This window comes from Vigna unguiculata, chromosome 11, assembly GCF_037176805.1.
Source record: "Vigna unguiculata cultivar grain cowpea cultivar isolate G323 ecotype 2 chromosome 11, ASM3717680v1, whole genome shotgun sequence".
NCBI classification, from domain to species: domain Eukaryota; kingdom Viridiplantae; phylum Streptophyta; class Magnoliopsida; order Fabales; family Fabaceae; genus Vigna; species Vigna unguiculata.
The window spans coordinates 27,199,437-27,216,468 of NC_140802.1; the positions used below are offsets into that span (position 1 = coordinate 27,199,437).

Here is a 17,032-nt window from a genome sequence, read left to right on the forward strand (position 1 = left end):
ATAATGTAAGCAGAATGACTCATAGGGGACAAGATTTTGTATATGCTTCCTACTTTTTATGTTGCTGATGTTAGTGAATATGAGCCAGTTTTTATCTAATTTCAAATATTCAGCTACCTTGTTGCACAAAAGGAAGAAAAAAAAGAAAAGAGATTCAGGGACAAGAGATATACAGAGTAGTTATATGAAAATTTTACCAGTTTACACCTACCACTAGGATAGTGGCATCACAACTCCTGCAGATATCCCCCAACCAATGTCTGAACAGGTGAAATTGGACGCTTAGCCCCTACAGAAGCTGACCCCAAGGCTTTCAAGTTATTCAATGCTTCTTCCTTGATTGATTTCACTCCTTAAGACTTGAATTTCTAAAACCACAAAAGTTAGCAATTAATAAAAAATAGAAAAACTCAGGAGAATTTGGACTTTTAAAAAAATAATACATACATTCTTATATACTGTCATCTAACCATCAAGCATTGAAGAAAACAATATTGCTTCAGGAACCATGATAAAACTATGGCGTGATTGAAGAAATTAAATATTGAATAAACTGATTAAGGGAATTCTATTATCTTAGCATAGATTCTATAGAAACAACAACTTGTGTGGACAATCATCAACATCATTATGTTTCTTCTTTACTAAGTATATAGTTGATATTAATTCAGGCTAGCAACATGAACAGTTAGGGTTCCATCAGTTAGCAGTAATTAACTAAAGCTAGTGATATTACTTCAAGCTAGCAACATGATGAACAATTAGGGTTCCATCAGTTAATAGTAATTACCGGTTAGCAACATGATGCTAGCAAACGAAGAGCACATAAACAACACGCGAGGGTGACGAGGTGACTTCACATGGTGACGGCAACTTCGTAGGCGACTCCGCACGGTGATGGCAACTTCGCAGTCCACTTCGCAAGCGACTTCGCAAGCTACTTCGTAGGCGACCGGTGACGGTGATTGTTGGAAAGTGGAAGCGACAAATGTTGGAAACGAAGAACTGTGTTAAGGTATGCTGGAAACGAAGAATAAGGAAAGGGAAGCAACGAACTATGTTTGAAACAAATGTTAAGGAAAGGAAATGAACGAAAGAAATGGAAAATGAAAAACATACTATGCCGGTCATAAGGTCAACAAGTATAATATCTTTTTTAAAAATTAAAAAAATAATATATATATATATATATATATATATATATATATAATTTATACCAATTTTAGCTATAACCGATATAAAAAGTATTTTTCAATATTGCTAAAAATGTCATCGCGTTAATTTTTATACCAGTTGAAAGTATAATTGGCATAAAAGATCTCACATTATTTACAAAATTGTCATCCGTCTCTTGTTTTATACCTGATGGATTTGAACAGGTGTAATAATGTAGGTATAAAAAGCTTATTTTGCACTAGTGTGCTAAATATGTAAAAAAAATATTTATACTTTGACTAAAATAATATTACAAATTACGTGGGACATTTTTAGTAGAAAATTTAGTTATTGATTTTGAAATAATGAAATTTTATTCTATTAAATAAATAAATTATTTTTTATTTATTACAAATGTAAAATTATCCAATTAAAAAGTAACACTGTATGTCTTAATTTTTTTTTTTGGACAAGAATTAGTTGTTAGTTAGTAATGAGAGTTGAACCCACGATATTTTACTATAAATTCTTTATATATATATATATATATATATATATATATATATATATATATATATTTTACCAGTAGATGAATGATATTACAAAGTAAATTTATATTTAAAGTTGAATAAATAAATAAAATAAAAAATATTTATATTGTAAAGGTTAAACTAGAAATAAGTAATTGTGGATAAAAAAGAGAGAATAGTTATAGATTACTTTACATATTAATGATATAGATTTATTATAATAATTATGAAAATAAGAATATTATTAAATTTATAAAAATAATGTTAATAAATAATTTTTTGAATTTTAAAGAGAAGAGGGGAATAAAGAAATAAAAAAGGTTACCCCATAATTATTTGGTGTTTTACTTTGTAACGTGTTTACGGATGATGAATGAGCTTTGTAAAGAGCATGCATGAAATAAAGAAATAAAAAAATATTATCTCATAATTATTTGGTGTTAGCGGAAGTATAATACAAAATGAATTATGGCACATGATAATTTTAAAATTGAAAAGTTTTAACGTATTAAAGAATATAATTACCTGGCTGATGTTTGTGACATTTTCTTTGTGTTTGAACTTCAGACGAATGATAAATAATAGATACATACAAAAGAAAAACGAAAATTTATTTATATATATCCACTTAAGGATGAATGGTTGTATTCTTTTCTTTATCCCTTCAGAATGCTTTGAATGTTACGTACTCTGCCTTTCATTCTTTCCTAAAACTTTAGGTTTTGGTAATTCCTTACTTAAATCTAACGTTTGAATAAAAATATCACAAACTATAACACATGGAGACGGTTATCAACACCTGAAAGACAGTTATTTGTCAAAGAATCTAGAAGGAATTTGGTTGTTCATTTTTAATTTAGGAAGATGCTGTTAAGAATGTGGAGAAGTTGAAACTACTTCTAGATTTTTGTATTCTAAACTTGAATCTCTTAAATTTTAATTAGCTAAATTTAATTATGTTTCAGTTAAATAAAAATTACACAAATATTTTGTCTTGCTAACCATCTAGTTAGTTGTTGCAAAATGTTTCTGATTTGAATTTGTTTCTAGTTGGAATATGAAACAGGAAGAATTTGTATCCAAACATAATTTGAAAGTTTTTAAGGTATGTTGCACTTCGATGTTTACTTCTGAAAATACATGGCAGTTTAGTCACACAATTATTTAATTTATGGTTAAATATGTTTTTGATTCCTCAAGTTTGAATGAAATTTTAAATTAGTCTCTCTTCAAAACTTTTGACCAATTTAGTTCTTCATCTTTAAAAATGCATGAATTTAATTCTTTTAACCAAATTTTGTTAAGTTTATCTGACGTTTCAAGCGTATTTCATAATAATTTACACCGTTTGACACATTTTCGCTTCAATATTAACTCAAATATTATAATAAAATGCGTTTAAAATGTCAAATAAACTTAACATAATTTGATAAGAAAGACTAAATTCACGCATTTCTAAAGATGAAGGACTAAATTGGTACAAAATTTCGAAGAGGGACTAATTCCAAAAATCACTGAAACTTGAAGAACAAAAACATATTTAACCCTTTAATTTATATATGATTCAAAACTATAATTGTTTAATTTACTTCTGAAAACTCTAATTAAGGAAGAATTTCATGAATTTTATGATCAATATTATTATATTTAAGACTAAATGCCTCTATCAATAATTTACATTTGATCATAGTTAATTTTCTCAAACTCTTGACTATGATGGTCACACTTAAGCAGACAACACTCTACAATTTGTTGTTGGTAAAACTTAGATTTTCACATTTCACAAGAACAACTTAGATATTATGATGATACTATTTCATAATATCATGGTATGTACTTTTTTCTATGAGCATAGAAAATATATTAAAGGGGCAATTGAGTTGCCCCAACCCGTATAAAACAAGATGCTTAACATAAGATTAATCAATACAATAATTAATTAAAATAAATACTAGTAAGCTATATCAAATGAAAAAAAAGGAAAACATGTGATTTTCATGCAAAGCACACCTGATAAATAGTTTGTAATTGAAACTTACTGAACTTGGGAAAAAATAATTTGTTGTACATGATTCTATGAAAGACCTCATGACATAACAATTTGTTATTTTTAATGTTTTCGATGATGGAAATTCATATATAGAAGGAAAATCAAGAGTTTTGATACATTTTCAAGAGAAACCTCCTTCGATTCCCGAAAGGTGAGTTTCTCCCTTTCCCTCTATTTTTTTTTCTTCTTCTTCAATGATAACAATTTCATCGATGTTTCACAATCATAGATCATTAAATTTGTTAGTTTTTGAGACATGCATAACATATTATTTAAAAGATTTACATTGCTTTACTAGTAGGATTTTAGGTTTTGATATAACATATAAATTTCCTTGTTCACATAGGATTTTTAGTGCATAGTTACACAGACAAATGTGTTCAAGTGAAATATTTCATACTGCTGCGTTATGCAAACCAATTGCTCAGCAGTTATTTGATTATTAAGTTAATGTCGTACTTATTTTACAAAAGGGTTACTTTTTTAGTGTGAGATTATTATTGTCATTTCATCTTCCAAAATATATTGAAAAATAAAAATGATATTTTGACACGACTTATGTGTCATTTTACTTTTTATTTAAAAATTGGTTTTGTTAAGTTAGGGAGGAGTGTGCCATGTGTGTGAGTTTTTGAAGGATAGAGGAAGAGTTTTTCAGCAAACAAACAGAGTGAAGAGCAAAACTTTGGCAAGGAGAGAGAAGAGAGAGAAAATCTTTCTTCACACACATAAACTGGAGTGGATGACCTACAGGAGAGGTTGACAGCGTCATAGAAGTGCCATTACAGAGAGAAGTATAACCAATGCCGCGACTGTTGCGAAAACATAACATTTTAGGGCTTGCGGTTGTGGACGACCATCTTTCGTTTATCATTGTGCCGGGAAATCCGTCCCCCGATTGAAGGATAGTTTTTTTGTGGTTTATGTTTTTCTTAGTTTAGAAACTATTAAGACATTGGGATCTGTCAACATTCAATTTTGTCCGCGTGAATAATTTATTTTCAAAATAATAATAATAATAATAATAAAGTTTTTTAGTTAATGGAAAATAAAAAAAGTGTGAAACAAAATTTTCTTCAAAGATTTTTAAACTTTAATTTAAAAAGAAAAAGAAAAAAAGAGAGATGATAAAAAAAAGGAATAAAGAAAGAAGAACCCAATTTGTTATTAATTATCACACTCTTTTTCATGAGCCCAACAACTCAAATATTTCCCTTTGTTCCTGGTGGAAAACTTAGTGATATGATTCTAATAATTAGAAGCAATATCTCTACAAATGGTAAAGAATCAATATTACTAATTAGGATTGATTTTGTGCTCTGATTTGTTAATGATTAGAATCAATATTTTTAATCTTGATTGATTTTGTGCTCTGATTTGCTATGGTTTGATCCCCATAATGTGTTGCTATCATCGATATTTTCACATTAAGACCCTCCGCAAGGCAATTTCTTATGTCACATCGAGACCCTCTGCAAGGTAATGGTCATCGATCTCTTTACATGAAGACCCTTTGCGAGACAATGGTCATTGATTTCTTATGTCACATCAAGCCCTCTGCGAGACAATGGTCATCGATCTCTTTACATCAAGACCCTCTACGCGGCAACGATCATTGATTTCTTTGTCACATCGAGGCCCTTTGTGATGTAATGGTCATAGATTTATTTATATCAAGGCCCTCTGCAAGACAATGGTCATTGATTTCGTTCATTTTGATATAGACAATCTCCTCGCGATTTGTCTAATATGTTTTTTTAAAAGGTCAGAAAAGAAAATAATAAAACAAAATGATTTGTCAGATTGTGACCTTCTACATGGTAATGGTCACTGAATCTTTTGGATATAGACACTCTCCTCGGGATTAGTCTAATCTTTTCTCAAAAAGTCAAGAAAAGAAAAATTTCGGATGGGAACCCTCTACATGGTAATGGTCACCGAATCTTTTGAACAGACCCTCTCCACAGGATTGGTCTAATTTGGTTTTTTCAAAAAGTAAAAAAAAAATGAATTAGTGTGTCAAATCGAGACCCTCTACTTAGTAATGGCCACCTAGTTCTTTTCTTTCATATACAGACTATCTCCTCTGGAATTGTCAAGTTTGTCTTCAAATTTGTCTTCTTTTGAAACCCAAAAAAAATTAGTGTTTTTATCTTTATTAGTAAAAACATTATGAGTCTTCATTCAATATTGGTATTGAGATTCTTACCCCACAGATGAGTAAATTACTTCCATATACTGTGGAGGCATTGATGTGTCTCTAAGACTGGTTATGGACCAACATGGAAGGTAATGAAATTAACATTTTTACTTAGATATTTTAATTAAGTGATTGTTAGAAATTTTTACTGAACTCCTTATGTTTTAAGGCTCTTCTAGATTAAAATTGGACAATATGAAACTTTATACAATGTTGCAAGAGGTGGACATTGATGAAGTTAGTAATTTCTTTAATATTTTATTCAAAAATAAACTACAATATAAATTGGTAGTGATTTTTCATTTGTTTGTTTTTTAAGAATCAATCGGAGAAAGGGACTTGTTGATCCAAACAATAATTATGGTTAAATAATTATTTTTTTAAATATTTTTGTAAATACCCGCGGGTACCCGTGGATACCCGCGGATATAAAAAAAATAGACGGGTACCCACATAACGGATACCCGACGGATATGGGTACGGGTACGAGGCGAACTACTACTCGTACCCTACCCGCCCCGTTGACATCCCTAATTATGAGGAAACATATAATACATAACTTTTCTTTTTATATTCATAAAAAAATAAATATACAAAAAACTCAGAAAATGAAAAAAAAAACTAAATATCAAACTAATATTTACCTATAAGAAAGAACGGATGAGAACTCAGAGTGAAAAAATAAATTTATGTCTAACTTTCTATTTATTTTTTAAAACAAAAAACAAAAGAACTTATGCAAGAATGATAAATAAATATAATATGTGAGAAACTTAAGATGAGAGAGAACAAAAAAAAATCTCAATAAATTTTATTATTTTTTATTATGTTTAATTTTTAATTTTATTATTTATTAATATTAAATATTATATTTATAAAAAAATAAAAATCAATCTAAAATTTTTATAAAAAAATTAAAAATATTTTAAAAATCTTAGACTATGACCTCTACAAATCTTCTAAGATTCGCTGGTGCATGTGTATGTTGTATAAAAAGTTGTCACTTTTACTTTATCACAATGTCAAAATCACAGACAAAAAATAAAAAAATATCTAAATTTTAATATGTGACCGTTAATATCAATTTTGACAAAAATTATCACACTAACTCCTTTAGAAAAAGAACCCAATTAAATAAAAAATAAAAACTATAAAAGCAGAACAACTAAAAGACCTAATAGAAAAACAAAATTACTAACTAAATCAATGTCAAATGAATGATGTAACATATTCTCATTCGAGTTCTACATTTTTTTTAAGATTAGTTGTCACTATATCGGCTTTTCATTTAATATTTTTTTAAGAATATATTTTTAACAAATTATTTCAATGCACTCATTTTCATTATTTTATTTTATTTTCTTATTGTTAGAAAAAGATTGTGTTTTGTATAACTTCTTTTATGCTATACATGTGATACGAAATACTCTTGACACCTTAAACACTTGTTTTATTTAGAAATCACATAAGACCTTATATGCCATTTATTGCACACTTTACTTTTAGAAATGCTATTTAGAAATGCATATTAATGACATCAATTTTATATAATTATTAAAATAAAAAGTATTATTAAACTTATAGAAATATGATCATAAATAATTGTTTTTAAGATTTGATTGTGGATAGCTTTTTCTTTATCGTGAAAAGTTAATTATGTTTTAGAAATAGCTCCAAAACCTAGAAGTTAAACGGAAAGATTTGTCTACACCAAAAATAGCTAAAGGAAAAGTCTGTAGACATAAGTTTCACTATATTCTTTCATGTCCTTCAATTAAAAACGTCATACACATTTTTTGCTTATTTTAAATAAGAAATTTGTGCTTTATTCCTATTTTCCTATTCTAAATATTAATTAAATATTTTATATAAAAAATAAAAACATGATATTATTAATGATTCAATGTACAAATGGTACATTTTATTTTCAGTAACAAATATTAAAAAATTTACATAAATATTTAAATAAAGTAAAAGATAATAATTGCATAAATATCAAAATAATTACAAAAAATCATTAAATAATTAAACACAATTAAAATTTTATAGCAACTACATAGATATTATTTTTGCAAATATTGAGAGGAAAAATACATTTAAAATTCGAGTGAACTTGATGGATATCATGCGGAATAATTAAGAAAAAAACGAAAAGAATTATTTGAATGAAACAAAACTAATAACTAAAAATAACAACGTGAATAACTTATTTATTACTTAATAAATAAAAAGTTTATATTAATAATTTAAATTAAAATTGGATTTGAGATTAAGCATGCATATACATATATGTCTCTGTCTTTAAATGAAATTAAAAAAAAACTAAATATTATTTGTAGTTGTACCAATATTTTGTTAATCCTGAAGGCTTTAAAACATATATCTTATTGATTGAAAACTTTAATTATATTTTGCTTGTTATAGCATTGTAAAAAGGTATGACAACACGATTTGGATTCATTACAAATAGTGTCTATTTGCTATCCAATCTCAAAAAGAAATCTAATATGTTATCCGTACGTATATATATTGGATATCCATTTAAAAGATGTCACATAGTCTTTTAAAGTTCATGAGTATTTATGTATATCCGTGAATATTAAAGAAAAAGGAAAAAATATATGTTTTTGATATCTCAAGTTTGACCTAAATTTGAAAATGGTCCATGGTCGAAATAATTGGATTAGATTTTTAACCGAAATCCATTTTTTTTAGAAAAAGTAGTTTGGATTTTTGAAAATCCAGATCCAATTATTTGGATCAAGATTTAAATCCAATCCAAATATTTGGATCAAGTTCAAAATCCAGAATCCATTTTTTATAAAAGAAATTTAAATTGAATTTTTTAAGACTTGTGTCATTAAGGCCAACATGACTTATTTCGTACAGGTCGCTAGGCAGGACCTGTGTGAGTCGTCAAGCCGACCCATCCTAGTCCATCTGAGTCTTTGGGCCCGTCGTGCCCGTTCGGGTCATCGGGTCCGTCGTGCTCGTTTGGTTTTTCGGGCTCGCTTGGCCCATTCGGTTCTTTGGGCCTGCCTGGCCCATTTGGGTCATCGAGCACGTTTGGCCAGTTCGGGTCTTTGGGCCTACCTAACCCATTCGGGTCTTTGGGGTCGCCTGACATGTTTGGGTCATCGGGCCCGCCTGGCTCGTTCGGGTCTTCTGGCCCGCCTTACCCGTTCGATTCTTCGAGCTCGCTTGACTCATTTGGGTCATCGGGCCCACCTGACCCGTTCAGGTCTTTGGGCCCGCCTGACCCGTTTGGGTCATCGGGCCCGCCTGGTCCGTTCGAGTCTTCGAGCCCGCTTGGCCCGTTTGGATCTTCGAATCTGTTTGACCCGTTTGGGTCTTAGGGCCCTCTTGGCCCGTTCGAGTCTTCGGGCCCTCATGACTCATCGGGTCATCGGGCCCGCCTGGCAGTTCGGGTCATCGGGCTCACCCGAATTTTCCGGATCGTTAGGCCCGATCGACTCGTCCGGTTTGTCGGGCCCGCCTAGCCCGTTCATATCTTTAGGCCCGCCCAACCTCTTATGGTCGTCGGGTCTTCCCGATCCGTATAGGTCGTCGAGCAAGGTCCATTTGAGTCTGAATTTAGCCTAGTCCATCTTAACCTTTAGCCTAACCCAAGCAAACATTTAAATTGAAAATTTGGATTGGTTTTTTTGGATTATCGATATTTGAAAATCTTGATTTATAAAATGAATATCCAATCCATAAAATATATAAAATGTAGATTAGATTGAAATCCAGATCCATTAAATGGATTGGATTTTTAATAAAATGGATTTTAAATGGATTGATCAGAGCAAAAGTGGATTGGATCAAAGCAAAAGTGGATTCGATCAAGAAAATTAGATTTTTTGTCCACCCCTATTCCTTTTTGGTTTTGTCTTGGAGAACATTTACTAACGAATAATTCTCTGCTGGTACAAGACGACCTGCCAATGCCCATCCACTACATTAAATCGATGTACTGAAAGCATTATGCCTGGAAGTAAAATACCGAGTTGGTTCAACAATGAGTTTGTGTGTGTGGACAAAGAGATGATCATTGATCCACCTCCCGTTCCGCATGACAATGACTGGATTGGTGTTGTGTGTTGTGTAATATTCCGTCTAGTAGGCAATGAGAGTGAAGGGAAACATTCAAGACGTCTAGGCAATGAAACCATAGTGAAATATTCAACAATAACAAATTTTCGAAACAAAAGACTTCCAGTGGATTTTAGAAGAGATCTAGTCATTGACCAGTCAGATCACATGTGGCTAATTTATTTCCCTCGGAAAGGTTATGATGGTTTTGTTGTTGATGAATTTTATTACAATAGGGACATACCTGCTATTCGTCCTTTTAGATTTGAATTTTGGTGGGATAAGATCGCAAATTGTGTTACGGTGGATATGAAGAAATATGGGTATCGCTGGGTAAATGAGCAAGACATAATTAACTTTCCAGTGATGCATGACGAAAATTTGACAGCTCGGAAGCGCAAATTTTCAGACATTGAAGAAAACGGGTAGCTATCGTATTTAAGCTACAAGTTCATCACAATAAAGAATTGAATCCTTTAGTGAATGCGAAAACATGATTTGCTACAATCTAACCAGAGACAGGCATAGTAGAAGTAGCACTGCATTTAAATTCCCCTTGAATAGGCACAATACTTCTATCTTCTCAACATATAGTATTGTCATTGTAAAATCCACTGGTTTGAAAAATAACAAGATGATAGCATATTCTTGTTGTCTCTCCTTACAAGATAGAGTCCAATTCATTCCTGGTATTAAAAATTTAGCTAAAATACTAGCTTGAGAGAAAAAAAAAACTGGATCTAACATGTGACAAAGACAATGTGGTATGAAAAATGTTAATGTCATGTGTTTTGTTTCATCTTCTTAGTTGATGGTTTGATTAAGTATACTCATCTTAATTTCTTATAATAAAATAAATTTTGTATTATATTAATTTATTTTAAAATAAAAAATAAGCACATCAGAAATTAAAAAGGAATTATAGTCTAATATTATATATTTGTAGAATAATATTAAATAAAAATATATATAATTTAAATAAAAGGACATACAATATAACAATAATAATATAATTATACAAAAATAATATTTTAATTTAAATGGGAAAAAACATAAAAAAGTAAAAAGGTATAATTCAAATAAAAAATAAAAATTTAAATAAAAAGCACGTCAAAATTATTTCGTAAGAATGTAAATACAAAAAACTTTACTAAAGGTTTACACTTATCTAATCTTTCTAAAAATAGAAAACCAATTTTAAAAACAAATCCGCACACTTGGACTCATTCTACTATTTTAAATCTAAATTGCACATGATAATAGAATCCTCTGATTCTGGCTTCAAAAAATTTCAGTCACTCAAAAAACAACTCCAAACAATGATATTAAGCGCTGAACAATAAAAATCAGTGGCATAAAACAGATTCAACCTCACAGTCGGTGTTTACACTCTGCACTCAAGTATATCAGCTTGTGTTTACTTTCAACGTATCAATGAAATACATTCACGTGGACTTGGAAAATTTCTAATCAATACCGATAAAAAAATATATATATATATATATATATATATATATGATTTCAAGATCAAAAGAACTTTTCATGGACTTGTAATGAGGTTAAGGTAAATATATTGTGTTTACTTTCAACATATCAATGAAATGAGCATTCACGTGGACTTGGAAAATTTCTAATCAATACCGATCAAAATATATGATTTGAAGATCAAAAGAACTCTTCATGGACTTATAATGAGGTTAAGGTAAAGGTATGGTATAGAAGACGGAAGCAAGGCTCGAATACTAGAAAACTGAGATGAATATAGGTGGACAACGGTGAATTGAAGTGCAGGACAGAATCGAACACACTAATTTTCATCTCAGCATCCCTTATCTTCACTTTCTTTTCTCATTTTGTTTTCCACTTTTTCATATTTTCCATAGTTTTCTTCTTCACCAGATCACAAAAGTCAAAGCACAGGTGAAAAAGCCGAGATGATCAACATAAGCTTCTCATATTTTTATTATGATGTTAATAAGAGTCATTATTAGGAATTCTCATATTACATGGATTTTTTCTTGCACATTTGTTAAAAAAATTTGCAAGAAAAGACTTTTTTCTACCATTTTTTCTAAGAATTTTAATTGACAGGTAATTCTTTCGTGGGTAATCATTTCCTACAAAATTATAAAATTTGCAAGTATTTCCTACAAAATTTATCGTGAAAAGTGTTTTATACAAAATATTTTACAAGAAAATTGGTAGCAATTTCTTGCAATTTTTTTTTCACAACAAAATTTGTAAGTATTTCCTACGAAAAAAATTTCAAAACAAAATTGGCAAGAAATATGAGTTTTTTTAGTAGTGAGTATATATACATGGAATGGTGATAGAAGGACAAAACAAAAAGGTAACAAACATGGTGAGCTGTCAAAAACCAGCGTAACAAACAAGCAAAAGAATATATATATATATATATATATATATATATATATATATATATATATATATATATATATATATATATATATATATATATATATATATATATATATATATATAAATGTGGAGAAAAAGTTAAGAGCCCCCCTCAAGCTGGGAATGTATATTGAGCATTCCCATCTTGGAATATATATAGTGCCAAAAAGATTGGGAGATAAAGCTTTTGTGAAAATGTCGGCAAGCTGATGAGATGAAGAGATGGGTAACAATTTGATCAATCCATCATTTACTCGGTCGCGCACAATGTGGCAATCAATGTCGATATGCTTAGTACGTTCGTAAAGACTTGATTGTTCGCAATTTGAAGGGTAGATTGATTATCGGAGTATAATAATGCAGGACGAATGAAAGGCACATGAAGGTCGACAAGTAAATATGTGAGCCATTGAAGCTCACAAGTAGTGGACGCTAGAGCCCGATATTCAGCTTCCGAAGAACTCCGAGACACTGTAGTTTGTTTCTTGGAACGCCATGAGATAGGAGATGAGCCAAGAGAAATGGAAAAACCGATGATGGATCGACGAGAATCAACACAACCCGCCCAATCCAAGTCACTAAAATTTGAGTTGAAGAGGAGCAGGGGTAGAGAAAAATAATCCTGCACCTGGAGTACCCTTCAAATAACGGAGAATACAGAAAGCAGCTTGATAATGTGTGTCAGTAGGGGAAGACATGAACTGGCTTAAATGATGGACAACATAAGCAATATCAGGTCATGTGTTGGTGAGATTATGAGTCTACCAAGTAATCGACGATAATCAGAAGCATCGGGCAAAGGATCCCCAGAAGTAGAATGAAGACGAGTGTTGTAATCAATTGGAGTAGTGGCCGGGATGCAAGCATACCAGTATCAGAGAGTAAGTCAAGAGTATACTTCCGCTGACAAACATGAATACCGGTAGCAGTGCGGGCTACTTCAATGCAAAAAAAAACATAGATTACCAAGATCTTTGATTTTGAAAGTAGAATAAAGGCATGAAGTGATGCGTTGAATTTCAGCAAGATCATCTCCAGCAAGAATAATATCATCCACGTAAATGAGTAGAGTAGTTAAATGAGATATAGAAGATTTAAGGAAGAAAGAATGATCAGAGGCCAAATGTTTATAGCCATTATTGAGCAAGAAAGAAGAGAGATGTGCGTACCACTGTCGACTAGCCTGTTTGAGGCCATAAATAGAGCGCTGTAATTTACAAACTTGATGAGGATGAGCAAGAGATAAACCAGGAAAGGGTTGCATGTACACCTCTTCATGGAGATCATCATGTAAAAATGCATTGTTAATGTGCAACTGTTTAAGATGCCAGTTATTAATGGCTGTAAGAGCAAGGAGAAGACACATTGTGGTGAGCTTGGCAATGGGAGAAAATGTGTCGAGATAGTTAATACCCTATGTTTGTGTGTATCATTTGGCAACCAAACGTGCTTTATAACGCTCAATAGAACCATCAGCATTGTGTTTGATCTTAAAAATCCACCGACAACCAATAGGGGTTTTATGAGGGGGTAAATATGTAAGAATCCAAGTCTCATTTGTTTGTAAAGCAATAAGCTCAGCACGCATGGCGTTAAGCCATCAATCAAACTTAGCAGCTTCATTATACGTCTTCAGTTCAGTGACAAATGAGATTGATAATATATATTTATGAAATGAAGGAGAGAGACGAGAATATGAGATGAAATGGTCAAGAGGATAATGAACAGCAGCAGGAATAGTACCAGTTGATGTCAATGCACTATGGAAATCATTTAAGTAAGAAAGTGGATGACGAGCTCTATTTTAACGACGAAGGGTGGGAGGAGGAGAATCAGTGGGAGCTGAGGGAGGGTCAGGATCAGGAATAGTATCATAGTGAGGGGGGAGGGGAAGGAACGCTAGGGAAATGGTCTTCGTAAAATATAACATGTCGAGATATTGTAGTGGTATGAGTATGGAGGTAATAAAGTAAGTAGCCTTTGGCATGGGGTTGAAAACCAAGAAAGATGGAAGGATGAGCACGAGGATCAAGTTTCTTATGTTGAGCAGTGATTGTACTCACATAACATAAACATCCAAAAATGTGCAAGTTTGTAATGTCACATGCATGTTGATAAAGCTTTTCAAAAGGTGATACACTTTGTAAAAAAGGGGTAGGAATGCAATTGATGAGATAGGCAGCGTGTGAAAGAGCAAAACACCAGAAATTTAGAGGGAGATTGGATTGAAAAAGAAGTGCTCTTGAAACATTTAAAATATGTTGATGCTTTCGCTCAACAATTCCATTTTTTTGTGGTGTTTTAGTGCAATTAGTCTGATGAATAATACTCTTGGAAGAAAAATAATCATGCATGAGAAATTCAGCTCCATTATATGTGTGAATGATTTTAACAAGCATAGTGAACTATTTTTCCATTTGATTGATGAAATGAATAATGTGAGAGCGGGTTTCAAATTTAGATTGCATGAGTAAAATCCAAACATAATAGGTATAATCATCAACAATAGTCAAAAAATATTTGTGACCCAATAATGAAGTAGTGGAGCAAGGCCCCCAAATATCCATATGTAAAAGTTTAAAAGGTTTAGTAGCATGAGACTGACTTAAAGAAAAAGACAACTTTCTTTGTTTAGCATGATGACATGTATTGTAAGTAAAAGTGTGATCACTGCTCAACCAAGAATAGGTATTTTTCATTTGGTGTATACGGGTATGGGAAGGGTGTCCTAGGCGAAAATGCTATAAGTCTATGGGAATTTTTGTACATTGGGGGTGAACAATGGTAGCAGCAACAGAGCTCGTAGCCTTGATAGGAAAAGTGAGGGTGTACAATCCAGCATTGACATCAACTGTACCAATTTGCTGTTTGCTGGTCATGTCCTGTATAATGCATGAAGAAGGGGAGAAAATTAGTTCACAATGAAGGGAAGATACAAGTTTAGAAATTGAAATCAAATTAAATGTGAAAGTAGGAATGTATAAAACATTTGTGAGTTGAAAAGAAGGACTAAAAGAAATAGTTCCAGAGTGTGTGGCATAGACATGTTGTCCTGTATAAAGCTTAACAAGAATGGGTGTAATAGCTTTAAAAAAAGAAAAATGTGTCAATGAAGAGGAGACATGATCGGTAGCTCCCAAATCTAATATCTAGGGAGTGGGAAAATGTGGTTGGATATTACCTGATGAGGATGTAATAGAACCAATTTAATTAACATGAGAAGAAGACGTAGAAGAAGCGTTATGAGTTAGTTGTTGGATTAACTCCAGTAATGCATGAAACTACTGTGGGGAGAAATGAAGATCAAGATTCTCTGAAACTTTACATTGATCAGTGCTAGTGATGTCACCAACCTTTGTCACAACAATGTTGATGGAAGGTTTGGAATTCGAAAATTTGTATCCAAGGGGAAATCCATGTTTGCGATAGCAAACATCAATGGTATGTCCTTAACGACCGCAGTGAGTACAAATTTTGTTATTGCGAGAAGGAGTGGATTTACTCTTGCTATTAAGGAAACCATGTTTGCGATAGCAAACAACTTCTCTATGACCTGGGCGGCTGTAGAAAGTGTAGGGAAGGGCAATAAAAACATTAATCATCGATTCAGAAGAAGAAGAGAGAATGGGAGCAACCAGTTGGCGTTCCTGCTGAGCTACATGCGAGAAAATTTTAGAAATGGATGGCAAAGGATCCATAAGCAAAATATGGGATCAAACATTGTTGTATTGTTCGTTCAATCTACGCAAAAACTGCATCATTCTATCTTTGAGTTTACGTTGAGCAAGGAGAGACTTAACTTTGCAAGAGCACTTAGGGTTGCAAACGCAGACGAGCTCAGGTCTGTAATTTTTCATTTCGTCCCAAATAATGCGAAGTTTGGTGAAAAAATTAGTAACGGAAAGAGCTCCTTGCTTAAGTGAAGAGGCTTCATATTGTAACTTAGAGACGCATATCAATCAACTTGAGCATATCAGAATGTTAGATCTAAGCATATGTCTTCGGCATTATCCATCCAAAGGATGATTTGACGAATCGGAACTGAAACAGAATGCAAAATCCATGAAACCACCATGTTGTTGCAACGTTGCCAAGCATGATGGAGAGGATCTGAAATGAGAGGTTAAGATGTTGTGCGAGTGACGAACTCGAGTTTATTCTTGGCGCTAAGAGCCGTTAACATAGAGCGACTCCATGAGTGATAATTAGTGGATTCAAGAAGAGGGGAAATGACGGTTGTCGCTGGATTTTCACTAGGGTAGAGATATAGGTAACTGTGTACACCAAGTGTTTGAGAATCAGCCATGGTGGCAGAGAAAAGAAAAGGGTTAAATATGTTTTTAGTCCCTTAACTTTCAGTGAATTTTGGAATTAGTCCATTTCGAAACTCTGGACTAATTTAGTCCTTCATCTTTCGAAATACGTGGATTTAGTCCTTTTAATAAAATTTTGTTAGATTTATTTGATATTTCATACGCATTTCAGGATTGTATTTGAGTTGTTTATACTGTTTGATACATTTATGCTTTAATGTTAAGTCAAATACTATTATGAAACAAGCTTCAAGTGTCAAACAAAATTAAC

General features: G+C 31.9%; 1 pseudogene; it reads right to left on the reverse strand.

The window, feature by feature from the left end:
* Nucleotides 1-15,295: 15,295 nt before the first annotated feature.
* Nucleotides 15,296-16,754, reverse strand: LOC146881675 (uncharacterized; annotated as a pseudogene).
* Nucleotides 16,755-17,032: the final 278 nt, after the last annotated feature.